Source organism: Podarcis melisellensis (genome assembly GCF_964234715.1).
Source record: "Podarcis melisellensis genome assembly, chromosome: W".
In the NCBI taxonomy this organism is placed as follows: Eukaryota; Metazoa; Chordata; class Lepidosauria; order Squamata; family Lacertidae; genus Podarcis; species Podarcis melisellensis.
In genome coordinates, this window is record NC_138535.1 from 25,454,861 (window position 1) to 25,481,019 (window position 26,159).

The window sequence follows — 26,159 nt, forward strand, 5'->3', positions numbered from 1 at the left end:
TTTCCTCAAAATGCTGTCCTTTTCTAAATGTATCCAAATGTATCCGAATGGGTTTTTGTATTTCCCCCCAATCTCATCGCCTAGAGAATGTTCCCTAAATGTAACAATCACTTGTTCCAAATGTATTTGATTCAAATGTATTCGAGTGTATACTTTTATGGGGAAACGTAGCTAGGACAATGTGGAGATATATATATCTTGCTTATAGTGCCTTTGAACGGTCAACGTTCCACCCTCTATCCTTTCAGGAGCTGCCAAAAACACTCTCCACACCACGCTGCCATCTACTGGGTCTACAAATGATACCATGAATACACACAAATACAAGCTCTAAAATAAATTAGTTGTATTTCCCCATAAGTATGCAAACATAAGACTATCACACCCGAATTGATAGCTATGCAGAACAGGATTCCCCCCTCCCTCCATCGGATAGCTGCCTGCGCGGCTGTCTTTGGGGGGGTGGAGGGAGGAACGGGCGGGATCGACATCCGATGTCTGCCTGCCTGTCTGAAGATGCCGTGCCCCCGGGGGGCGCTGTGACATTTGGTCAAGTAGCAGGATTTAAACTGAACAAACAGAAAACGAAAGTGCTGGAAAAAAATTTAACAATGGAAGAAAGAGAGAGATTTCAGAGTGAAACAGGGTTGGAAATAACAAAAAAAGTGAAATACCTGGGGGTGAACTTAACATCTAAGAATGTGAATTTATTTAAAGACAATTATGAAAAGTGTTGGACAGAAGTAAAGAAAGATTTAGAAATATGGTCTAGACTGAGACTTTCCTTTTTAGGCCGAATTGCTGTTATTAAGATGAATGTATTGCCTAGAATGTTATTTTTGTTTCAGACGTTACAGATTTTGGACAAGATGGACTGCTTCAAGAAGTGGCAGAAAGACATATCCAAATTTGTCTGGCAGGGCAAAAAGCCCAGAATAAAATTTAAGATTTTAACTGATGCAAAAGATAGAGGGGGCTTTGCCCTGCCGGACTTAAGACATTATTATGAATCAGCAGCTTTTTGCTGGTTGAAACACTGGCTACTTCTTGAAGATACAGACATTTTGGATTTGGAAGGGTATGATAATAATTTCGGTTGGCATGCATATTTATGGTATGACAAGGTAAAGGTGTATAAAAGTTTCAAAAACCATATTGCCAGGAAAGCATTATACAATGTTTGGATTCGATATAAAGACTTGTTGGAAAGTAAAACTCCCAGGTGGTTGTCACCAATGGAAGCTAAGGCGGTGAAAAAACTTAATATGGACTCTAATTGGCCAAAATACTGTGAAATCCTAGAACAAGATGGTGAGAAGCTTAAACTTCAGAGTTATGAGAAACTAAAGTTCAAAGTTCGAGACTGGTTACATTACCATCAGATAAATGAGACATTTAAGCAGGACAGGAAAATAGGATTTCAGAAGGAGAGGTCAAAGTTAGAAACAGAACTGTTAGAACCCAATACTAAGAATTTGTCAAGAATGTATAACTTGCTGTTGAAATGGAATACACAGGATGAAACGGTGAAATCAGCTATGATTAAATGGGCACAGGATATCGGTCATGACATTATGTTTGCTGACTGGGAACAGTTATGGACCACTGGTGTTAAGTTCACGGCATGTAATGCCTTAAAAGAGAACATAATGAAAATGATTTATAGGTGGTACATGACCCCAGTCAAGCTTGCAAAAATTTACCATTTGCCCAATAATAAATGCTGGAAATGTAATGAGACTGAAGGTACCTTTTACCACCTTTGGTGGACCTGCCCAAAGATTAAAGCCTTTTGGGAAATGATCTATAATGAAATTAAGAAGGTCCTTAAGTGGACTTTTCCTAAGAAACCTGAGGCTTTTCTCCTGGGCATGGTTGGCCAACTGGTGCCAAAGAAGGATAGGACTTTTTTCATGTATGCTACTACAGCAGCAAGAATTCTTCTGGCAAAGTATTGGAAGATGCAAGAACTACCTACTCTGGAAGAATGGCAGACAAAGGTGACAGACTTCATGGGACTAGCAGAGATGACCGGCAGAATCCGAGACCAGGGGAAAGAGACAGTGGAAGAGGACTGGAAGAAATTTAAAACATATCTTAAAAACTGTTGTAAAATTGAGGAGTGTTAAGATGTCGAGGGGTAAGAAGTAGAGAATTACAGCTGTAACTAATAAGTTTAAGGAAATTTAATGAAAGGGAACTAATAGATAAATTGACTAAAGGGTTGCTAAAGAATTGTGGAATAAGGATGCAGCGAAAGGGAGGTATGGGGAAGTCGGTATATGTTTAATGTTGTGTATGTTTTTGTTTTGTGTTGTGTTTGTTTTTTATTATGTGTTTGAAAAATGAATAATTTTTTTTTTTTTTTAAGAGGATGTTCCTTAAATGTAACAATCACTTGTTCCAAATGTATTTGATTCAAATGTATTCGAGTGGATACCTTTATGGGGAAACGTAGCTAGGACAATGTGGAGATATATATATCTTGCTTATAGTGCCTTTGAACGGTCAACGTTCCACCCTCTATCCTTTCAGGAGCTGCCAAAAACACTCTCCACACCACACTGCCATCTACTGGGTCTACAAATGATACCATGAATACACACAAATACAAGCTCTAAAATAAATTAGTTGTATTTCCCCATAAGTATGCAAACATAAGACTATCACACCCGAATTGATAGCTATGCAGAACAGGATTCCCCCCTCCCTCCCTCCCTCCATCGGATAGCTGCCTGCGCGGCTGTCTTTGGGGGGGGTGGAGGGAGGAACGGGCGGGATCGACATCCGATGTCTGCCTGCCTGTCTGAAGATGCCGTGCCCCCGGGGGGGCGCTGTGACCAGCGCCCATTGGGAAGGAACAAGACAGGAAAAGGAAGGAAATGGGAGAGGTATTTGTAAGGCCCCACTTTTCCCATGGTGTCCTCTTGTGTGGTCGGAAAGTACTCTTTATTGTTTGATTTGGGTTAATGTCAGAATAAAAGCGAGTTCCTTCAAAACAACACATTCCTTTTTATCTTACCAATTTCTCACATTGTAAGAAGCGGAAGAAGAAACCATAGAGAGCATTCATATTTTCCTTCTGATCAATGAAGTCAAACATTACAATTATCCATTTGAGAATGAGCACCTATAGGGAGAAGACAGATCTCAGTAAGCCAAAGCAAGGCCAAGACAACCAACCCCTTCTGGAATATGGTCAGCGTGTACAACATCTAGCTGAATCATCACCAGGATAACTAAGTCAGGCTGGGGGAAATATCATTCTTCAGAACCAAGACATCATTACCATGCTTTCCAAGTTACCTGAAAGTCACTAGAACACTTGCGAGCACAGAGCCAAGACGCAGCTGAAAGAAGAGAATCCTACAAACTTCGGGGTTTGTAGATGGTTGTAAAGGTTGCTGAAAGGTTTCTAGTTCACTAGATGGAAACGGCTTCCAGGCTAGGCAGGACCAAGGTTGCTTTGTAACTGTTCCTGTCTGCCTGCTTGCCATCGTGCATATTTGTAAACCATTTCTGCCAAAATATCTACATCTGCAATAGTAGTTTCTGGAAGCAGACCCTGCAGTAGTGCACACTCCATGAAGTCCATATGAAGAGTGTTACGGAATGGAGGGGGGGCATATGAACAAAGTCTTACTCCCGAGTAAGAGACGTAGAGCCCGAGGCGATGACCTCAAGGGAACCCTGCCACACTAGGGCTCCCCTCGCCCCGTCCCAACGTTGCACCAAGCACCGCACAAAAGTCCAAAACCCCGAGAAGAAAGCGCCATTTCTGACCCCGTATCCCGATGCTATACACGATTGATGCATTTTATGAATGAACAATGTATTTGCATGAGGATGCGCTCTAGCCAATCAGATGGCGTTGATTGTAGCCCTTCAGCCAACAGCAGCAATGCCATGGCTCTGCAGAGGCAGCTCAGCTCCAGCTGTTTTGCACGCTCCACTGAGCGCTGACAAGGTGATGACAGCTCCGGCTGCGAGAACAACGGACTGAGTCAATCGAAACCTCGTTATCCCTGTTAATCCAATCAAAACTAGATGTTGTTTAGTCGTTTAGTCGTGTCCGACTCTGCGTGACCCCCTGGACCAGAGCACGCCAGGCCCTCCTGTCTTCCACTGCCTCCCGCACTTTGCTCAAACTCATGCTGGTAGCTTCGAGAACACTGTCCAACCATCTCATCCTCTGTTGTCCCCTACTCCTTGCGCCCTCCATCTTTCCCAACATCAGGGTCTTTTCCAGGGAGTCTTCTCTTCTCATGAGGTGGCCAAAGTCTTGGAGCCTCAGCTTCAGGATCTGTCCTTCCAGTGAGCACTCAGGGCTGATTTCCTTAAGAATGGAGAGGTTTGATCTTCTTGCAGTCCGTGGGACTCTCAAGAGTCTCCTCCAGCACCAGAATTCAAAAGCATCCATTCTTCGGCGAACAGCCTTCTTTATGGTCCAGCTAGATACAAGGTAGCAATGTCAGGCCAGGCCACTTCCGAAAAGAACGGTCTGTATTAAAAAAGCCCCAAAACGCTTGGAAATTCATAGAAAACCACTGGTTTCACCGATTCTCTTCATTCCACTGCCAGTCTGCGTTGTTGGCCAAGGACTTGGGAACCCCTGGGTCCCCGCCAGAATTCCCCAAGCAGGAGGTCACCTACTCACAGGAAGGTACTTTACCCATAGGTGACAATCGCTGGGCAAAAGCTCTCCTCCGGACTTACCCAGGCGGCAGACTATGCAAACCAAAGTTCTATTGTCCTCTTCCAGTAGGTGCTTAGAATGTACTTGGGTGTCGAGACCCCGCAGCCACCCCCTCGTTGGAAATGACTCACACAAGGACACGGATATTAGGTTTATGTTACTGGGCAAATTTTGGCCACAACTTTATTGAAATTAAAGAATGTGAGCGGTATTGGCCAAGGCACTGATTGGACCTGACTATATCTGACTCCTGCCCATTGTGCAGGAAGTCCCAGTAGGGGGAGCCCTGTCGATGCGAACCAACTCAAGCTCCCCCTGGTGCTCCCGTCGGGGTCGTGTCAAGGCCTTAGCCCCCCAGCCGGGCTTCAGACTAGATCAACACCCTTTAACGGAATACCCTTAAGCATGGAGGGGCAGGTGGTGGCCACACCTCCCCTCCCCCACACAAGGTCAAACAATGCCTAACCACAACCCTAACAAAGTTGTGACGATTGCTACGAGGTACGCGAAAAGTGTGGGATGTAAACACAGGAGCAGTCAATGACAACATTCCTAGAGTGTACATGTTAGAACATGGGGAGGGATGTCTGTCTAGCAAGCAGGTAAACTTCCTGGGCGGACTTCCTCCGCATGTGACCAGAGGTGGGTGTGGCCTCACCTGTGCAGGTAAATGATAAAAGCACAGGGCAGGCAGCCATCTCTCTCTCTGCCATCTTCCTTTGATGAGGAAACATCTAAGGATGCTCTCTTGGCTCCCAGCCAAGAGAGGAGATAAGGACTATCTTGCTACAAGATAGATTCTAAATGTATTTTACCTTTTTTAGCCTGTCTGCCTTCTGGGATCATATTGTGAACAGAACGTGAGTAAACTCTTTTATACTTTTATAAAGACTGTGTTGTGTCTTGTATTTTAAGAGGGAACAAAGGGGAAATTACCAGAGTAATTATTATAGAGGTTCTAGCGAACCTGTGCAGACGTTACCGTTGCGAACTTAAAGGGGAATGTCTATAAACTCTGCTGATATTTTGGGAACTTGTTAGCACAAGTTGGATAAGGATATAATTAGTCAATATATCCTCTCCTGCACCCCTGAACATTCCCACAAAAACCAAGTGTCCAGTGCCAATTTGCCAAGTGGAAAAATTCCTACCAGGCCCCTCGGACAACCAAGGCGACCAACCAAAGTCCATAGCAAGGCCATTGCCTAACCTGCAAAATCGGGAGGGAGGGCGGGTGATTGAGGAAGCGAGCCAAAGAGGAAGTTCTCTGGGGGTTGGCTGGCCGGACTCTGACGTGGGCAGGATCCCATAGGCAACGGGGGACAGAGTCCCCCGCCCCTGGTGGGGAGTGGGTGGCCACGTGGTCCACCGCAACTCCTCCCCACTGGGAAGTGGAGCGGATTTCCCAAGACATATCCTGTATTTGCATGTTACCCCAACACATTCCTCCTATGTTAATCATGCATAACCCGCCCCTTTTCTGATGGAGTGGTGATGTTTAGCGAACTGCCTGCTGGGATAAGATAGGAACATTTAAAAGTCCTTGTCACCCCGTTCTCGGGGTTCAATTCCTCTCTGAACCTGTTGTGCGATAAACTTTGGTCTCCGCTATTTGCTCCGGTTGGGGGCTGGACTCCTTCTTTGTTCCGCAGGGACCCACGGGCTCTGAGCAGCCTCCCAGCTGCAATGTTGTAATCTAAATGAGCACATCTTCCTACAAGTGAATAGTAGCCACCTATCTGGGGGGAAATAAAGTGGTATGCTGAGAGACATGGTTACGGTGGAGAGCAAATCTGTGTTCCACAATCCGAACATCCCGAGAGAAACCAGATGGCAGCTATGTTTTACTGTGTCCACAGAACTCAATGAAAGCCAACCAATGGTTTGGGTCAGGTTAAGTAGAAGCATGTTGAAATCTGCAGATGGCACAAAGTTCATTGGCAGTAAATCAGAAAGAGGGGCAGTCCTTAAACAGCTGAAGAGAAGGGGATAAACCTCAACTGAGCATCCAAGTATTAACATCCTGACGGTAAGGACCTTACCCAACCCTAGTCACATGGAAACACCATTTTAAAGTATGGCTTGATGAGCTAAAAGATGAAGAGGAGTACCCATTCAGAAGCACATCATATTGGAAACAATGCAGTTCAGTACTAACACTCAGATATGCACCAGCTTTATTCCCAGTTCGTGACCCAGCAAGAGACAAACGTACTGGAGCTGATTTACATGTCTTGTTCTTCTTTGCTGGATTGGGGCATAAGCACTGAGCCCTATCTTTCTTCTTACCTTTATTCAAACGGGTCAAGGCTTCTTCAATGGAAAGTCGGTCATCTTCTGTCTCTTCTGGTTTGTTTACTACCAGTAGCCAGCAAAGCTTGTTCTGGCACCTTAGAATTCTCGTGTCTCTTCATTTTTTTCTTATTCCAGGAAAGAAACACAAGACAAGGTCAGCTTTTTTCCCCCTTTTCTTTTGCTAGTATTTTCCTGTCCTCCAATAATCAAGTTTGGTGCAGAAAAGGAATGGAGAGCTTTGTTGTTGTTGTTGTTTAGTCGTGCCCGCCTCTGTGTGACCCCCTGGACCAGAGCACGCCAGGCCTCCCGCAGTTTGGTCAAACTCATGCTGGTAGCTTCGAGAACACTGTCCAACCATCTCGTCCTCTGTCATCCCCTTCTACTAGTGCCCTCCATCTTTCCCAGCATCAGGGTCTTTTATAATTCCTCATAGTAATCCCATCTGATCACTACATCTCTGGATATTTGCACTCCTACATAGGCTGAGCCTGTGACCTGGCTCAGGAACTAAGTCTTTGTCATTACAAAAGACTGGCCAGACTCCCCAGGGTACCCAATCAAGTGAGCACTAACAGGTCACCTGCCAGGCAGGAGGTAAACAACGCACTCAGATGTCTGTTGTAGACCGCCCTACATCCCATGTAGACCGTTCTACATCCCATGTAGTCCTGCTTCTTCCAGCTCAGTTCAGTTCATTCTGCAACTGTGCAAGTTAGGCCGCATCTGCTTTATGCATTCAAAGCACCATCATGCCCCTTGACATGCTAACAGTTGCATCTTGGTAATCAATCCCTTCAGCACCTTGGACAGCAGTCTCTCAAGGCTCAGCCACAGGTTCCTGGTGCCCCATGCTTCCTAGGCCCAGGTCCGTGCTTTAAAGGCACTGTGTCCGAGTCTTTTGTTGTCCCAGGGCTTTCTAATTTTCAGCATCCCTTTCCAGGGCAGCTTTATTTATTTCATGTCTGAAAGGAGTCCTCTGTGCGTGGCAAAGGCTTCTTGCTGGGACAATAGGAGGCTGCCTTATACTGAGTCCCACTATGGCTCTATCTAGCTCAGTCTTGTCCACAATGGATGGCAAAAACTCTCCAGGGTTTCAGACAGAGGACATTCTAGCTGGAGATACAACAGATTGAACCGGAGAGCTTCTGCATGTAAGCAGCTGCTTTACCACTAAGCTATGGCCCTTCTCCCATTGCTTCCGCCCTGAATGAACTGCAAGCCTGTCCTCCAGTCCTCCCAAAACTCTCTTTTGTGGCTACACTCTGCAGGAGGTCATTGGTTGCAGAAGTTGAGCTGTCTGCACAAGTGACTGAATCCGTGAGAAGGCTGATCTGGAATGAAATGCTGACTTTCAAGCATCTCTTGAAGACCTTTTTTATGCCAACAGCTCTGTGCTATCATTTAAACATTTCCTGAGCACCCAGACATTTGAATTCTTTGGACTGATTTTAATGTCCACCCTCCACCCGCTTTTGTACATTGCTGTCTTTTATGACATGCCCTAGCTTCTGAGAAGCCTTTCGCTCAAACCAGTTAGACATGTATGGAACAGACCCTGACGAATCAAATGACAAGGCATAATTAATCCCCCAGCTGAACTGAACAGGGAGCAGCAGCTGGGGTAGAACATGCAAACAAGAAATTATTAGTTCAAGGTACAGAAGCCCCAGAATACCCCAGCCACATGGAGGTCTTGCTCAGATGGAGATGTCTTATTTCCTTTGAAGATATAAGCTGATTAGAATTTTAGGCTGCCGGGGGTGGGGCAAAATCTGAGGATGGGAAAAATGACATCACTGGCAGTCACATGGGAGGCTGCTGAAAATGCACATGGAGAAACAATGGGTCCTTGAACTGAGGGGACTGTCTGACCTGCAGGAGGAAGCCAGTTGTTGAAAGGGAACATGGATCTGAGAAGGAGCTTAGAGGGAGATTTCCACCTCCAGCTGGAGCCATCAATAGCAGTTCGTCACTAGTTTGGAGTTGGGGACTCTTTTTCAGTCTTAAGGGCCATATTCTCCTCTGGGAAGCCTTCCAGGGGCCGTGTGCCTGTGGTGGAAGGGGCCACAGGTGAAAGTGGGTGGAGTGATGAATGTAAACTTTGGTTTCCTAAGGAAGGCTGGTTTCTACACACATTCAACTCTCCACTCTCTGTCCTTCATGACTCAAGGGTGTGAGGGGAGGGATAGTACCTCTGGTGGGGGGCACGTTGTGCTCCTTCTGGGGTAGTTTGTCCACCTTTGGTCACTACAGCTCTTCTCTTAGAAACTGTCAGCCTGCAGCAGCAGCCACACCCCAGGAATGGCTTCAACTGGCGGGCTAACCAGGTGAGGGGTGTTGATGGGTTTCAAACCCTCAGTGAGTTAGGGGCTTCCCCTGTAGACAAAGCTAGTGTCAGGTACTGGCTAGAGGAGGAGGAATGGTGGGAGGCTACAGCCAGGGAACCCCCGTGGGAAGCATCAAAGTGGGAAGGCTCCAAGCCAGGAGACTGCTGGTGGGGTGCAGGAGACAGGTCAGAAGAAGAAGAAGGGGGAGCAGATGGCTTGGAGGCTAAACAAGCAACAGGTTTAAGGGAGACTGAGGCAGCTGAGGAGGAGGAGAAGGAGGTGGAGGCTGAGGCTGCAACAGATCCCCAGGCACCTGCCATGTCCGCTGTTCCCTTCTCCCCTCCTCCTCTGTCCCCAGGAACAAGGGAGGCATTACATGGAGCAGAACAAAAGGCACAGAGAGCCCCTCCACGACTGTTGGGAAGTCAGCCGACTGAGGGGGAGCCTTAGGATAGGGATGCCATATTTCTAATAGTAGAAACCAAGACACCCCGAAAGCTGTGGAGCTATTTTTAGGAAGACCCCCACATTGTTGAGCTTCTTAAAGGAAGACCCAGAAGCTGTTGATGTCTGATAGCCCTACCTTAGGAGGAGGCTAAGATCCTCCGTTCTGGCAACTGGGGCTAGTCCTGCCTGTGGAGTTTCTCTGTCGGGTTTTGTCTCTCTGAAGAAAGAGTCCACCTTACTGCTCATCTCTGAGTTTTGATGCTGAACTGCAGCTGAATCAGCCCTGACAGCCAGGCTCCGGCCAATTGAGCAGATGAGACCACTAGGGGGTCCAACAGTCAAGAAGGTGGTTTCTGCCCGTGCTGTAGAGGGAAGTGACGAGCAGTGGGGCTCATCCACCTGGGAAGGTAGCTCATTTAAGAGAAGGAAGTCCCTGATCCTAAATCTGATTGATCCATTTAGCCCAGTATTGCCCACTTCCGGCCTGAGTGGCAGAAGCTCTCCAAGGTCTTGGGCAGAGAGAGGCTCCTACCTACATTGAGCTTCTAACTGCAGGTGCTAGGGACTGCACCTGGGACCTTCTGCATGCAATGCAGGTGCTGAGACACTGAGGCTCTGGCGCCTCCACAAAACCTTCAGGTATGGGCAGGAGGCACTACTCGGCCTCCTTATATCCCACCCTTCCTCCCAAAGGAGTCCAGGGCAGCAAAGACACAACAGTTAAACAACCAAAACATCCAAAAACGGTTCCTACACAGAAGCAGACTAAGAAAAATCTCTCCTTAGAAGGCTTCTTGAAAGAGGAAGAGGAAGTAGGCATTGAAAAGATAGCAGAGAAGGGACCCCCGATAAGATGGTACCTGCAGGAAGCCGTCATCTGCAGAGCAGAGCCATCCATTAAGGGGTGATATGATTTTTCAGGTGCCTTAGCCTCAACCAATACCTCAAACTATCAATCAACCTCCTCAGTCTCCTATATGCTTCTGATGAAATAGGCTATGCCTGCATAAGTTTTTGTTATGTTGTCCTAAAATGCCCCTACTCTTTTGTCTCTTCCTTCTGAAGGATCCCCGTGAACAAGCCAAAAGCCCTTGAAAACACACACACACACACACACACACGGACAAGACAAGACAGGGCTGTGCACCACAAACCATCCCCAAATAAGCCTCCATTCCCCATCAATCAATATTGGGCTAAAAGCTATAGAACACAAAGCTAAATGCACCTAAAAACTGGTTTTGAAATAGCCTTGGTCTTACCTAGTCCCTCAGCCTTGTGAGTTTAGGAGCTAGTCTGCAAGGGTGAAAATCTAATGGAGGATTCCATTGTTGAATTAACCAAGCAAGGGTCATAGTTGCCACTATGTACCTTGTGGTTGCTCTGTGCCAGAGGGCAAATGAGGGTGGGCCTCCTCCGTCGCCTGGCTGGGAATGAGAAAGGAAAAGGTCAGAGTTGTGTGAGAGAGCTGGGCTGGAAGTTGGCAGAAGTCACAGAGAGAGAGCCATGCCTGATTTCTTCTTGATTCGAAGGCTGTAACTGGAAGAAGCAAGACCTTCTGGGGCGTTAATGCTGTGAGCCTCTCCATCTTCGGCTCAGGTTGTATATGTGTGTGATGAAACCATATATCATAAAGACACCACAGTCTCCGCTGAGCCTCATTCCAAGGAAACTTGCTCTAACAACCTCACTAATGCAGCCCCTTCAGTCCTTTATTCTAGTTCCCCTTTCCATGCCGTACCATACAAGGCTTTGCCAGTATTTTCAGGGTCATCTTCCACCACAATTTAGGGTTGCCATATGTCTGGGGAAACACGGACATGTCCTCTTTTGGGGAACCAACATGCCTATCTGGGCGATTTTTTACATTTTAAAGGAAATGTCCAGGTTGAGGGGGAGTTGTTGAGGTCTCAGGCTCAGGTGGCTCGGGAGTGGGCTGCTCTGCCCATCATGGCCCCTGCCAGCCCGAGCTGGGGAAAGGGGCATGGCAGTGGCGACCCCGAACACCTCTTTTCCCAGCTCGGGCTGGCAGTGCCTCAGGCTGTCCTCTTTTTTTGCTCTTGTACCTTCGTTTTCAAACAGCTTAGTTCTTGAACGTTTTGGCTCCCGGAACTGATTCCATTCAACTTCCAAGGTACGACTGTAATCAAAATAAAAACAACAACCACCCAGTAACCCACAACTGGATGGCCCCATTGGGTTCTGGAATTATGGAGGGATGAAAAACTTACCGCATTCCACTTTCTCTACACCAGGCGTGTACCCCTGACCGTGTCCTCCCTTACTCATTTCCCCCCTAAACTAGAAAGCCCCAAATGTTTTAGCTTCTCATCTGGGAGTTGCTCCAGCCCCTTGATAATTTTGGTTGCCCTCTACTGAACATTCCTGCCCCCCCCCCCAGCTCTGCCTTCAACTGCAAACGTGGCAGACAATGCCTTCCCTGCAGTTGCACTGCCAAAAAAGTTCAGTTTTACTTTTAAGGACAGGAAATTCTCCTGCAGGCCATCTGTGCTAAAGAGAGGGTGCAGCTATAAGTCTCCTTCTTTTGGACCACCCAATTTGCATAACAATAAGACAAGATTAAAAGTGTTGAGTTTTCCCCACCCCATGGAAAAGGAGCAAATGAAAAATCCTCTCCTGAGCTCTGGCTGCGACTTCCTGAGCATGAGAGATGAAAAGGGCCTGTGTGGATTTGGCAAAGTCAGCATTCGCAGTTCGAGAATCACACTTGGCTCATGACCAAGGGTGTCCAAAAATAGCAAAAGCCAAACTTTTGGCTCAGAGTTGAAATGCTGACGTTCCTCTTCTCTATGGCCTGCTGGTCAGCGGATGCCTTGACCAAGACCTGGTTGTCTAACTTGAGACCTTTCGCCTACAGCTGCTGTTCTGGGCTATGAAACAAGAGCAGCAATTCAGCCCTTGGCTCACTGCAAATCATGTGTGCAAACACAGAACCTGGCTTGGGGCTGCTTTGCCTCTGACTTACTTTGCAACATCCTCTCCCCCCAGAGGAATCTTGCTTTGAACAAAAGTAACCCACAGTGGAGGATCAACTTCACTTTACTTGACTAGACCCAGTGGCGTAGTGGGCTGCGGGGCACAGGGGCAGTTGCCCCAGGCACAAAATTGTTAGAGGTGCACAATTTCAGCACCTGGTGCTGCCTCAATACAGCTGCACGCTTCCATCACTGGGGTCCGATGACAACGGCTTGTCCATGCGATCAGGTAAGTGACCTCTCCAGACAATGGGGTGGCTCTTCTTTTCTCATCTCTGTGGCTGTGATCCCCTGGGTGATGTGGATGCCATTGGGCAGTCGAATGCGCATGCATACTCCGTCTGTTTCCCTCCCTCCTACCCCCTCCTCCACGTGGCCCCGGGAACTGGCAAGGAAGAGCTCTGGCACCCTCCTCCCTTGGTGGAGTCTACCTCTTTTTATCTCATGACAGGAGTCATGACAGGAGATCTTGGACTCTGTATCAGACCCTGATGGCAAAGGTGGTTCTGTTAGACTATGAACCACCTGAAAGAGTCTCCTGGTACTGTTTTCACCAACAGATCACAGCGCCAGGTTTAGACCGCAGCGCCACCCGCGTCCCTCCTGCACATCCATACCCTGGGGCAAGTCTGGGGATGGGCTCTTGGTTTCTTTGGCCAACTAACTGCTCAGTAAGTGTCACCTTTGGGCACTTCCCTGGGTGTACACGTGTCCTCACGCTTGAGGGATTCTGGCGGGAGATAGAGGGGGAAAGAGTCCTTTCCTTAAGGGCAAGAATGGCGTTGGAATGGAGGAAATTGATGCAGGGGGTGGATTTTCTGAAGTGAGGGGCTTTTCCTAAGCCAGCATTCCATAGGTGAAGTGGCTTGACAGATTTCTTGCAACAAAGGATCACTTTGGGCAATAGAAACCAGTTCATGGGCTTTTGATGGACGGAGTCCATTGTTCTCTCAGCCGGCGGCCACTCAGGAGCTCAGTCAAGCTGGCGAAGCTCCGCTGCTCCGCAGAAGGGAAACAGGCAGCGGCCCAAGAAAGATTCTGTCCACTAGAGCCCGCTATCCGCTATTGGCTAGCTGACCAAACCCGATGCTTTTGATTGGGCTATACGCAGCAGTATGTAAATACAGAGTTCATGCCCAAGTCCCCGCTCATATTGATAGGCTTTCATACCAGAAAGAGGGAAGCAGGGTCTTTTCTTCTTAAAAAAAGATGCGGTGCTTGGTGCGACAGGGGAAGGAAAGGGCTTTCTCGAGCTCATTGTCTCGCGCCCTAGCTATGTGGAGGGGTTTCTGGGGAAGGCGAGATCCCTAGCGAATTCCCCCCTCGGAAATTCCGTGTAGCATATTCTTAGAAAAGGAAAAAAAGGAAAAAGGAGGGGGAGAGAAAAGACTGCAAGGGAAGAAAGGTTTCCTCTGTTCCCCTCCACTCTTCCAAAATACTTCCGAGCTGAGGTGCACAGCTCTTTCCTCCCTTGTGACCTCCCCACCCGCCTCCTCCTCCCTCCCACCTAACTGGCTGTGTCACCTTGCCTGCCAATCATACCTCCCTTTGAACTGAAGCAGAGTTCCATCCCTGTTTGTGCCAGTTCTGGAGTCTAAAAGCCGAGGACCTAAATCAGCCAAAGGAAAATGACACCCTTCCTACCCACGCAAAAATGCAACTTTCATTGGTCTGTTTGCTACTGGACGTGGGTTTGTTTTTTTCTTTTGGTTTAAGAAGCGAAGCAATAGCTCATTTGCTTGCGAGTGTGGGAGTCTGCAATTCTTGGTGTTCCAGGGCTTTTGCAAGTTGGAGTTGCCTCCAGTCCACCCCGGATGTAAGAACAGTCCTTCTGGATTAGACCAATGGATGATCTAGTCCAGCACCTTGTTCCCCATAGTTGCCCAGCAGAGGCTCACAACAAGCCCATAAGCAGGACCTGAGTGCAATGGCCCTCTCCCACTCATATTCCCAAGCAGGGCCGGACCTCTGATGAGCCAGAGTGAGGCAGCTGCCCAGAATGGCTGGGGCAACCCAGTCCGATGGACAGCATAGAAATCTCAAGGTTGAATTTGTCTGATTTCCTTTCAGAGCCATTCAAGTTGGTACTTTTCAGCACCTAGGGGTGTAGTGGCATCTGGACCATGGACCTCTCAGCTGGTGACTTGTGGGAGTCAGTCTGCAGCTCACCACACCTCAGCCAGTGGGATGTATCACCAGAGATTACAGAACCCCAGCCGAGTCTTCAGAGATGTCCTGCTCTCAGCAGAACAGCTTCTTCCAGAGCAGTGGCGGAGCAGGGTGGGGGCGGTCCACACTGGGTGTCATCCTGCGGGGGGGGGGCATTCACTGGTGGCTTGGGAAGCTGGGAGTCATGGGTGGGCGCTCCTGGCTGGAGGAGGCAGGCAGGGGAGAGGACGGGAAGGAGGCAGGTGAGCAAAGAACGGAGGGGGGCAGGAAGGGGAGAGGAAGGAAGCGGGATTGGTGGGTGCGCCTTTCATTCTGCCTGGAAGACCAGCGCCTACAGCTGGACTACCAAGTGGATTGAAAGGGTCACTTTGGGGACAGCGCTGCAAATGCAGAAGGAATCTTGATCGTTTGGGATCTTCATAAGCTTCCTTCAGCCCGAACATCACAGCGACTGATGCCAAGTGACACCGGCACACTTAGGGATCCGCAGAGTTTGTGCATCATGCGTGACAGACCTCAGCAACTCAGCATTTTGGCTAATCGGCTTTATTTACATATCAACATACACACGGAGCACTGCAACATGGCTCCCTCTCTCTCGAGCATCAGACAGCAAAGAGAAAAAGAACAAAGGACAATAGTCCCACTTCACGGAACACAGGAACACAAACATCCTGTCGCCGTCACTTCCCACTCTGTGGAGTCAAAACATAGACAACAATCCCATGACTGCAATCATGGAGCTGGAATTCTCACAGTTTCAAGCGCTACCACAGGTTCCGCAGAATATCTGTACTGCATGGTTTAGTGTGGCAGCACCTGCCCTTTGGAACTCCCCGCCTCTTGCAACAAAGCACGTGCCTTTGCTAGACGCTTTTCAGGCACCTGCTAAAAGCATTCTTGTTGAGGCAAGCATACCTAGAAGCTTAGGAAGTTGAAGTAATTTTCATCTCTTTTAATATTTTAGATTTTGTATGTTTTAAAGTAGGATTATTGATTTTTCTTAATTTTACTGCTGTGGTGGTTTTTTTGTTTTTTGTTTTGGTAAACCACTTTGCAGGCTTTTAAAAATAAATTTTATTAAATAAAGGAGCAATACATAGAACTAAGAATAGAAATATATAGGGAAATATATATCCCCCCCTTTTCTTTATTTTTCCTTCTCCACCTGCTGCTGCTCCTCCTCCTCCTCCTCGTGTTCCTCACCTGAAGGAAAAGCCAAAGAACCACCATTAAAATTGGTGCCTGGTATGTGCAACCATATGCTGTATTTTTATTCTTTTTGGCAAGAAAATGGGCACACAAGGAGGCAGCAAACCTTTGTGCCCTTCAGAGGCACATGCGCAGTCTGCTACTGGCCTCTGGTCTCCTGCGCATGGGGTGGGGGTGGGGGGGAGGCCACCCCTTCCACGCAGCGAAGGCGACCCTGGCATGGCTACCAGCTGCCCACAAAGGCGCACTGAACTGGGCTCCAGACTGTGGTGGGACTCCCCTAAGCCCCAGCCAACATGGCCAGCGCTCATCAGGGATGATGGGACTTGAAACCCAACATCATTGGGAGGGAGGGCCACGTGAAGACAGGATTCTCAAAAATACCTCTGGCTTGCGGCTCCTGGAGTGTTGCTGGCCACACCTGGAGTTTCTCTTCAAGCTCCTGGAGCTTCACACGGAACACTTGAGCTTCCTTAAATACTGTTTCAGCTGCATGCCACACCCCAGCCAAAAGAGCTGTAATCACTGAGAAAAAGAAGGGAGCATCTGTGCATGTCATTCCGGTCAAGTTGCACCAAAGTGGGGCTTGTTCATCTGAGCTCCACAGGCTGGTTTTTCTAATTGTTTGACTGGGGTGGTTTGTTGGTTTTTCTTTAATTTGGGCAAGGCCTTTTTATGTGCCCTTTCAGTCCCCAAGAGCCAGCACTGTAAATCAGTTTTAAGGGAGTCTTACAACCACAGCTGCCGCCACCCCCCAACATCATCAGTAGTTACACATACAGGCTTTTAAAACCTATTTAATATCTTTTTTAAAAAGTTAACCTTGTAATTCCTAAATCATTTTAAACACTTTGAAATACTTTCTAAAATTCTGCTTTTTAACATTTATGTAAATGGTGTAATAAAGGAACCCAAATGGCCAGATATTTCCCTGTTTCAGTTTTATCCCATAATGTATCCATTTTGCTACATGCCAACGATACGGTGTTGTTAGCACAAACGCAAGTGGGTATGAGGCGATTGCTAAAGAACTTTGGGAGACTGTGTCGTAACAAAGATTTGAATACAAATTATTCCAAGACAAAAGCCGTAGTATTGGGGGCACAGCCCAGGAAGCAGAAATGGCTCCTAAATGGACAAGCCATTGAACAAGCCAGGCATTTCAACTACAGTGGTACCTCTGGTTGCGAAGGGCCTCCGTTCCGGAGCCCCGTTCGCATCATGAGCAGAATGCAACCCGCGTCTGCGCGTGTTTGGGTCGCGATTTGCCGCTTCTGCGCATGCGTGTGACGTCATTCTGAGCGTCTGCACATGCGCGAGCAGCGAAACCTGGAAGTAACCCGTTCCGTTACTTCCGGGTCGCCGCGGGACGCAACCTGAAAAGCCGTAACCTGAGCCGAGCGGAAGAAGAGGTATGACTGTATTTGAGGATTTGCTTCTCTGATAGGAGTACTGGGTCTCATCAGATGACAGCCTCGGCCTTGAAGGCATCAAGATCTGCACAAGCAATTCTTAGCTTTACCAGAACTGAAGGCGGCAATGGGATTGCCCCTGCTCCGAGAAGATATACAGTGGTACCTCAGAAGTCAAACGGAATCCATGCCAGAAGTCCGTTTGACTTCCAAAACATTCGGAAACCAAGGCGCGGTTTCCGATTGGCTGCAGGAGCTTCCTGCACTCAATCCGAAGCCGCGGAAGCCCCGTCGGACATTTGGGCTCCAAAGAACATTCACAAACCGGAACACTCACTTCCGGGTTTGTGGCGTTCGGGAGCCAAAACATTCGAGACGCAAGGCGTTTGGGATCCAAGGTACGACTGTATTGGTAAGGATAGGAGGGGATCGGGAGAGACAGGGAAGCCCGGAGGGAACGCCCCAGCTAGCCCAGCTCCGACCCCAAGCCAATATCACCAGCGGCTGGAGCAAAAGAGCAGAGGAACCGCGCACCGGGGACCGGCTGGGGGCTAGAAGAACGCGGCGTGGACCCTGCCCTGCCAGTGCAGGGGGGCACAGCAAAACCCATGCTTTATTTTATTTAGTTTATTTTCAGTCCATTTCTTATCCGTATTTTAAAGCCCTATGAACCCAGGTAGGCGGCCTGAACCATTGGAGCCCATTTCCTGGAACGGCCGCCTCAGCCCCGATCTAGGGACCCGACACCAAGCCCTGGGGGTCCCACAGGAGAATTAAAACTGCCCCTTTTTCTTGTTCCCTTCTCTCTCTCTCCCCTCCTTCTTCTTTAGTTATACACACAACCCTCCCTTTTTTATTAATACATTATTACTCATTATTCATCCATTTCTATTCACTTCTTACTCATTTACTCATTTTCATTATTATTACTCATTTTTTCTTTTTTTTAAAAAAAGTTTTTTTAAATTTCTCATTAATGAATTCTATATATACCGTATTTTTCGCTCTATAAGACGCACCGGACCATAGGAGGCGGAGAACAGGGGAAAAAAATTCTCCCCTTCTCTGCTAAGCGTCCCTTCAGCGAAGTGGCAGGAGAAACGGAGCCCCTTCCATTTCTCCTCCCGCTTCGCTGAAGGGGCGCTGCACAGAGAGGGAAAACTGTGCAGCGCCTCTCCAGCAAAGCGTAGCCTCGAGAGCAAGAGGGATCGGTGTGCACAGACCCCTCTCACTCTCCAGGCTTCAGGCGGCAATCCGCAAGCCTTCGGAGCACAGAATTCCATTAGCCTTTACATTTTTAACTTTGGACTCTTATCTGCAAACTCCCAACCCCACCTCCCCACCTTAACACTGGGAGGGCCATGTCCCCGGAATTTGTGAAGACAGGATTCTCAAAAATACCTCTTCCTTGCGGATCCTGGAGTATTTTTGGCAACGCCTGGAGTTTTTCTTCAACCTCCTGGACCTTCATAGGCAATGCTTGATCATCCTTAAGTACTGTTTCCGCCCCCGTCTTAGGGCTATTGGGCGCCTTCTTCAGTATTTCAACATCCTGGAGAGGACAGACACTTCCTGCTAGACATTTACTCCAGACATTTACAGAAGGCACAGTGGCACTGGTTGAAGAAGTTGGGAATGAGCAGACAGTGCTATTGCTGAGAAGGAGCTCCACCCCAGGGTGCTAGAGAGCTCTTTCCCTAGCCTGCAGGTGCCAGAAGGGCAAGCGCTGGTGTTGCAGTGGTGGTACTTCAGAGGAGTAGGAGAAAAGGCTGCTCTGGATTCTGGGTATATAAATGGCCTTGCCTGAAGCTGTGGATTGTGCTCTGCATTAGCAGAGAGGCTCTACTTAGTTGCAAATGAAGCACATTTCAGTTATTATAGAAACCGGTGTTTCCATGCAGGCTTGTTCAGGAACTCTGTGAACTAGACAGCCGCTGTTTTAAACTGGCCCTTTTTCTGGCAGGTTAAACGGTTAAAGTTGACTTGATTCACTTCATCCGCCAACTACCCTTCTAAGCAACCAGAGCAATTACAAATAAAAGGCTCTCCAACCGTGCGCTATCCCTATCTGCAAGCGAGCTCTCCCACAAAGTGGGTGGGGGGGACAGGGGATCCCCTCTGCTGTGCTTTGCCTCAACACCCCAAAGACAAGCCGTCCAGCTGGAGAAAAGGGGGGAGGGGTGTACGCCACAGGAACGGCCAAGAACGCTGATTTTTGCTCAGCAATGAGTTGTTAAAGCAGACAGACCTTCCTCTGGGTCTCTTCTCTCTCGGGTCGGGCTCTCCCTCTCCTCAGCGGCGGCGGCTGCAGCAAGGTCAGGGCACCCCCCCCCCCCCAGCCAGCGAATTGGCTGGCTGGAATGTCCCCGGATTTAATTAATGTCCCCGGATGTAGTCGGGACCTCCGATGCTGCTTGCTGCCATGGCGTCAGCCATGTTGCAGCACAGGAAGTCCCCAGGCTTAAATCCGGGGACATTCCGGGGACACATTTCTGCTGGGGACAGATTGCTGAATCCGGGGACTCTCCCTGGCAACCGGGGAGGCCTGGTAAGCCTCCTTCTGGCCTTACCTGAGCAGCAAGTGCAGCTTGTCCTGGATCCCCGTGGATCCCTTCAGCTGCCATCAAGCTCCCAGGTGTGGATCTCTTGTCCTGACCTGATTTTTAAATAGAATTCCATTAGCCTTTACATTTTTAACTTTGGACTCTTATCTGCAAACCCGCAGCCCCACCTCCCCACCTTAACACTGGGAGGGCCATTTCCCCGGAATTTGTGAAGACAGGATTCTCAAAAATACCTCTGGCTTGCGGCTCCTGGAGTGTTGCTGGCAACGCCTGGAGTTTCTCTTCAAGCTCCCAGAGCTTCACAAGGAATGTCTGAGTTTCCTGAAATACTGTTTCAGCTCCTTGCCACACCCCAGCCAAAAGAGTTGCTAACACTGAGAAAAAGAAGGGAGCATCTGTGCATGCCATTCCGGTCAAGTTGCACCAAAGTGGGACTTGTTCATCTGAGATCCACAGGCTGGTTTTTTTAATTGTTTGACTGGGGTTGTTTGTTGGATTTTCTTTAATTTGGGCAAGGCCTTTTTATGTGCCCTTTCAATTCCCAAGAGCCAGCACTGTAAATCAGTTTTCTTGTCCCCCCCCCTCTCCCTCTCTCCTCCTTCTTCTTTAGCTATACACACAACCCTCCCTTTTTTATTAATACATTATTACTCATTATTCATCTATTTCTATTCACTTCTTACTCATTTACTCATATTCATTATTACTCATTTTTCTATTTTTCAAAAAAAGGTTTTTTTAATTTCTCATTAAAGAATTCTATATATATATCTACTTTTCCATCACCACTCCCCCTCCCCCCTTTTCTCAAAAATACCTCTTGCTTGCGGCTCCTGGAGTATTGCTGGCAACGGCTGGAGGTTTTCTACAAGCTCCTGGACCTTCATACGCAATGCTTGATCATCCTTAAGTACTGTTTCCGCCCCCGTCTTAGGGCTATTGGGCGCCTTCTTCGGTATTTCAACATCCTGGAGAGGACAGACACTTCCTGCTAGACATTTACTCCAGACATTTACAGAAGGCACAGAGGCACTGGTTGAAGAAGTTGGGAATGAGCAGACAGTGCTATTGCTGAGAAGGAGCTCCACCCCAGGGTGCTAAAGAGCTCTTTCCCTAGCCTGCAGGTGCCAGAAGGCCAAGCGCTGGTGTTGCAGTGGTGGTACTTCAGAGGCGTAGGAGAAAAGGCTGCTCTGGATTCTGGGTATATAAATGGCCTTGCCTGAAGCTGTGGATTGTGCTCTGCATTAGCAGAGAGGCTCTACTTAGTTGCAAATGAAGCACATTTCAGTCATTATAGAAACCGGTGTTTCCATGCAGGCTTGTTCAGGAATTCTGTGAACTAGACAGCCGCTGTTTTAAACTGGCCCTTTTTCTGGCAGGTTAAACGATTAAAGTTGACTTGATTCACTTCATCCGCCAACTACCCTTCTAAGCAACCAGAGCAATTACAAATAAAAGGCTCTCCAACCGTGCGCTATCCCTATCTGCAAGCGAGCTCTCCCACAAAGTGGGTGGGGGGGACAGGGGATCCCCTCTGCTGTGCTTTGCCTCAACGCCCCAAAGACAAGCCGTCCAGCTGGAGAAAAGGGGGGAGGGGTGTACGCCACAGGAACGGCCAAGAACGCTGATTTTTGCTCAGCAATGAGGCGTTAAAGCAGACAGACCTTCCTCTGGGTCTCTTCTCTCTCGGGTCGGGCTCTCCCTCTCCTCAGCGGCGGCGGCTGCAGCAAGGTCGGGGCACCCCCCCCCAGCCAGCGGATTGGCTGGCTGGAATGTCCCCGGATTTAATTAATGTCCCCGGATGTAGTTGGGACCTCCGATGCTGCTTGCTGCCATGGCGTCAGCCATGTTGCAGCGCAGGAAGTCCCCAGGCGTAAATCTGGGGACATTCCGGGGACACGTTTCTGCCGGGGACAGATTGCTGAATCTGGGGACTCTCCCTGGCAACCGGGGACTCCTGGTAAGCCTCCTTCTGGCCTTACCTGAGCAGCAAGTGCAGCTTGCCCTGGATCCCCGTGGATCCCTTCAGCTGCCATCAAGCTCCCAGGTGTGGATCTGTTGTCCTGACCTGATTTTTAAATAGAATTCCATTAGCCTTTGCATTTTTAACTTTGGACTCTTATCTGCAAACCCGCAGCCCCACCTCCCCACCTTAACACTGGGAGGGCCATGTCCCCGGAATTTGTGAAGACAGGGTTCTCAAAAATACCTCTGGCTTGCGGCTCCTGGAGTGTTGCTGGCAACGCCTGGAGTTTCTCTTCAAGCTCCTGGACCTTCATAGGCAATGCTTGAGTTTCCTGAAATACTGTTTCAGCTGCATGCCACACCTCAGCCAAAAGAGCTGCTATCACTTAAAAGTTTTAAAAGCTTTTTTTAATTTCTCATTAAAGAATTCTCTCTCTATATAACTACTTTTCCATCCCCACTCCTCCCCTTTTCCTATTTACGTATTACAATGGGTTTTTTTTTCTTTTCCTTCTCTTTTCTGAACAAACAAACAAACAATTTTCAGTAGGAATTTTTGTGTTTTTTTTTTCTTTCTTCTTTTTCTCTCTATCTCTTTTATCTGTTCCTTATCTTTTCTTTTCCATCTTGTCTTTTCTCTGACACTATAACTTGAACCACCACAGCGACTTTTGAGTTTTAAATAGAATTCCATTAGCCTTTACATTTTTAACTTTGGACTCTTATCTGCAAACTCCCAACCCCACCTCCCCACCTTAACACTGGGAGGGCCCTGTCCCCGGAATTTGTGAAGACAGGATTCTCAAAAATACCTCTTCCTTGCGGATCCTGGAGTATTTCTGTCAACAGCTGGAGTTTTTCTTCAAGCTCCTGGACCTTCATACGCAATGCTTGATCATCCTTAAGTACTGTTTCCGCCCCCGTCTTAGGGCTATTGGGCGCCTTCTTCAGTATTTCAACATCCTGGAGAGGACAGACACTTCCTGCTAGACATTTACTCCAGACATTTACAGAAGGCACAGAGGCACTGGTTGAAGAAGTTGGGAATGAGCAGGCAGTGCTATTGCTGAGAAGGAGCTCCACCCCAGGGTGCTAGAGAGCTCTTTCCCTAGCCTGCAGGTGCCAGAAGGCCAAGCGCTGGTGTTGCAGTGGTGGTACTTCAGAGGCGTAGGAGAAAAGGCTGCTCTGGATTCTGGGTATATAAATGGCCTTGCCTGAAGCTGTGGATTGTGCTCTGCATTAGCAGAGAGGCTCTACTTAGTTGCAAATGAAGCACATTTCAGTCATTATAGAAACCGGTGTTTCCATGCAGGCTTGTTCAGGAACTCTGTGAACTAGACAGCCGCTGTTTTAAACTGGCCCTTTTTCTGGCAGGTTAAACGATTAAAGTTGACTTGATTCACTTCATCCGCCAACTACCCTTCTAAGCAACCAGAGCAATTACAAATAAAAGGCTCTCCAACCGTGCGCTATCCCTATCTGCAAGCGACCTCTCCCACAAAGTGGGGGGGGGGGACAGGGGATCCCCTCTGCTGTGCTTTGCCTCAACGCCCCAAAGACAAGCCGTCCAGCTGGAGAAAAGGGGGGAGGGGTGTACGCCACAGGAACGGCCAAGAACGCTGTTTTTTGCTCAGCAATGAGGCGTTAAAACAGACAGACCTTCCTCTGGGTCTCTTCTCTCTCGGGTCGGGCTCTCCCTCTCCTCAGCGGCGGCGGCTGCAGCAAGGTCGGGGCAACCCCCCCCCCAGGCAGCGGATTGGCTGGCTGGAATGTCCCCGGATTTAATTAATGTCCCCGGATGTAGTCGGGACCTCCGATGCTGCTTGCTGCCATGGCGTCAGCCATGTTGTAGCGCAGGAAGTCCCCAGGCGTAAATCCGGGGACATTCCGGGGACACATTTCTGCCAGGGACAGATTGCTGAATCCGGGGACTCTCCCTGGCAACCGGGGAGGCCTGGTAAGCCTCCTTCTGGCCTTACCTGAGCAGCAAGTGCAGCTTGTCCTGGATCACCGTGGATCCCTTCAGCTGCCATCAAGCTCCCAGGTGTGGATCTCTTGTCCTGACCTGATTTTTAAATAGAATTCCATTAGCCTTTGCATTTTTAACTTTGGACTCTTATCTGCAAACCCGCAGCCCCACCTCCCCACCTTAACACTGGGAGGGCCATGTCCCCGGAATTTGTGAAGACAGGATTCTCAAAAATACCTCTGGCTTGCGGCTCCTGGAGTGTTGCTGGCAACGCCTGGAGTTTCTCTTCAAGCTCCTGGAGATTCACACCGAATGCTTGAGTTTCCTGAAATACTGTTTCAGCTGCATGCCACACCTCAGCCAAAAGAGCTGCTATCACTCAAAAAAAGTTTAATTTTTTTAAAAAAATTTCTCATTAAAGAATGCTATATATATATAACTACTTTTCCATCCCCACTCCCCCCTTTTTCTGTTTACTTATTACAATGGTTTTTTTTCTTTTCCTTCTCTTTTCTGAACAAACAAACTATTTTCAGTAGGAATTTTTGTGTTTTCTTTTTCTTTCTTTTTTCTTTTTCTCTCTATCTCTTTTCTCTGATCCTTATCTTTTCTTTTCCATCTTGTCTTTTCTCTGACACTATAACTTGAACCACCACAGCGACTTTTGATTTTTAAATAGAATTCCATTAGCCTTTATATTTTTAACTTTGGACTTTTATCTGCAAACTCCCAACCCCACCTCCCCACCTTAACACTGGGAGGGCCATGTCCCCGGAATTTGTGAAGACAGGATTCTCAAAAATACCTCTTCCTTGCGGATCCTGGAGTATTTTTGGCAACGCCTGGAGTTTTTCTTCAAGCTCCTGGACCTTCATACGCAATGCTTGATCATCCTTAAGTACTGTTTCCGCCCCCGTCTTAGGGCTATTGGGCGCCTTCTTCAGTATTTCAACATCCTGGAGAGGACAGACACTTCCTGCTAGACATTTACTCCAGACATTTACAGAAGGCACAGAGGCACTGGTTGAAGAAGTTGGGAATGAGCAGACAGTGCTATTGCTGAGAAGGAGCTCCACCCCAGGGTGCTAGAGAGCTCTTTCCCTAGCCTGCAGGTGCCAGAAGGCCAAGCGCTGATGTTGCAGTGGTGGTACTTCAGAGGCGTATGAGAAAAGGCTGCTCTGGATTCTGGGTATATAAATGGCCTTGCCTGAAGCTGTGGATTGTGCTCTGCATTAGCAGAGAGGCTCTACTTAGTTGCAAATGAAGCACATTTCAGTCATTATAGAAACCGGTGTTTCCATGCAGGCTTGTTCAGGAACTCTGTGAACTAGACAGCCGCTGTTTTAAAGTGGCCCTTTTTCTGGCAGGTTAAACGATTAAAGTTGACTTGATTCACTTCATCCGCCAACTACCCTTCTAAGCAACCAGAGCAATTACAAATAAAAGGCTCTCCAACCGTGCGCTATCCCTATCTGCAAGCGACCTCTCCCACAAAGTGGGGGGGGGGACAGGGGATCCCCTCTGCTGTGCTTTGCCTCAACGCCCCAAAGAAAAGCCGTCCAGCTGGAGAAAAGGGGGGAGGGGTGTACGCCACAGGAACGGCCAAGAACGCTGTTTTTTGCTCAGCAATGAGACGTTAAAGCAGACAGACCTTCCTCTGGGTCTCTTCTCTCTCGGGTCGGGCTCTCCCTCTCCTCAGCGGCGGCGGCTGCAGCAAGGTCGGGGCACCCCCCCCCCCAGGCAGCGGATTGGCTGGCTGGAACTGGCTGGAATGTCCCCGGATTTAATTAATGTCCCCGGATGTAGTCGGGACCTCCGATGCTGCTTGCTGCCATGGCGTCAGCCATGTTGCAGCGCAGGAAGTCCCCAGGCGTAAATCCGGGGACATTCCAGGGACACATTTCTGCCAGGGACAGATTGCTGAATCCGGGGACTCTCCCTGGCAACCGTGGACGCCTGGTAAGCCTCCTTCTGGCCTTACCTGAGCAGCAAGTGCAGCTTGTCCTGGATCACCGTGGATCCCTTCAGCTGCCATCAAGCTCCCAGGTGTGGATCTGTTGTCCTGACCTGATTTTTAAATAGAATTCCATTAGCCTTTACATTTTTA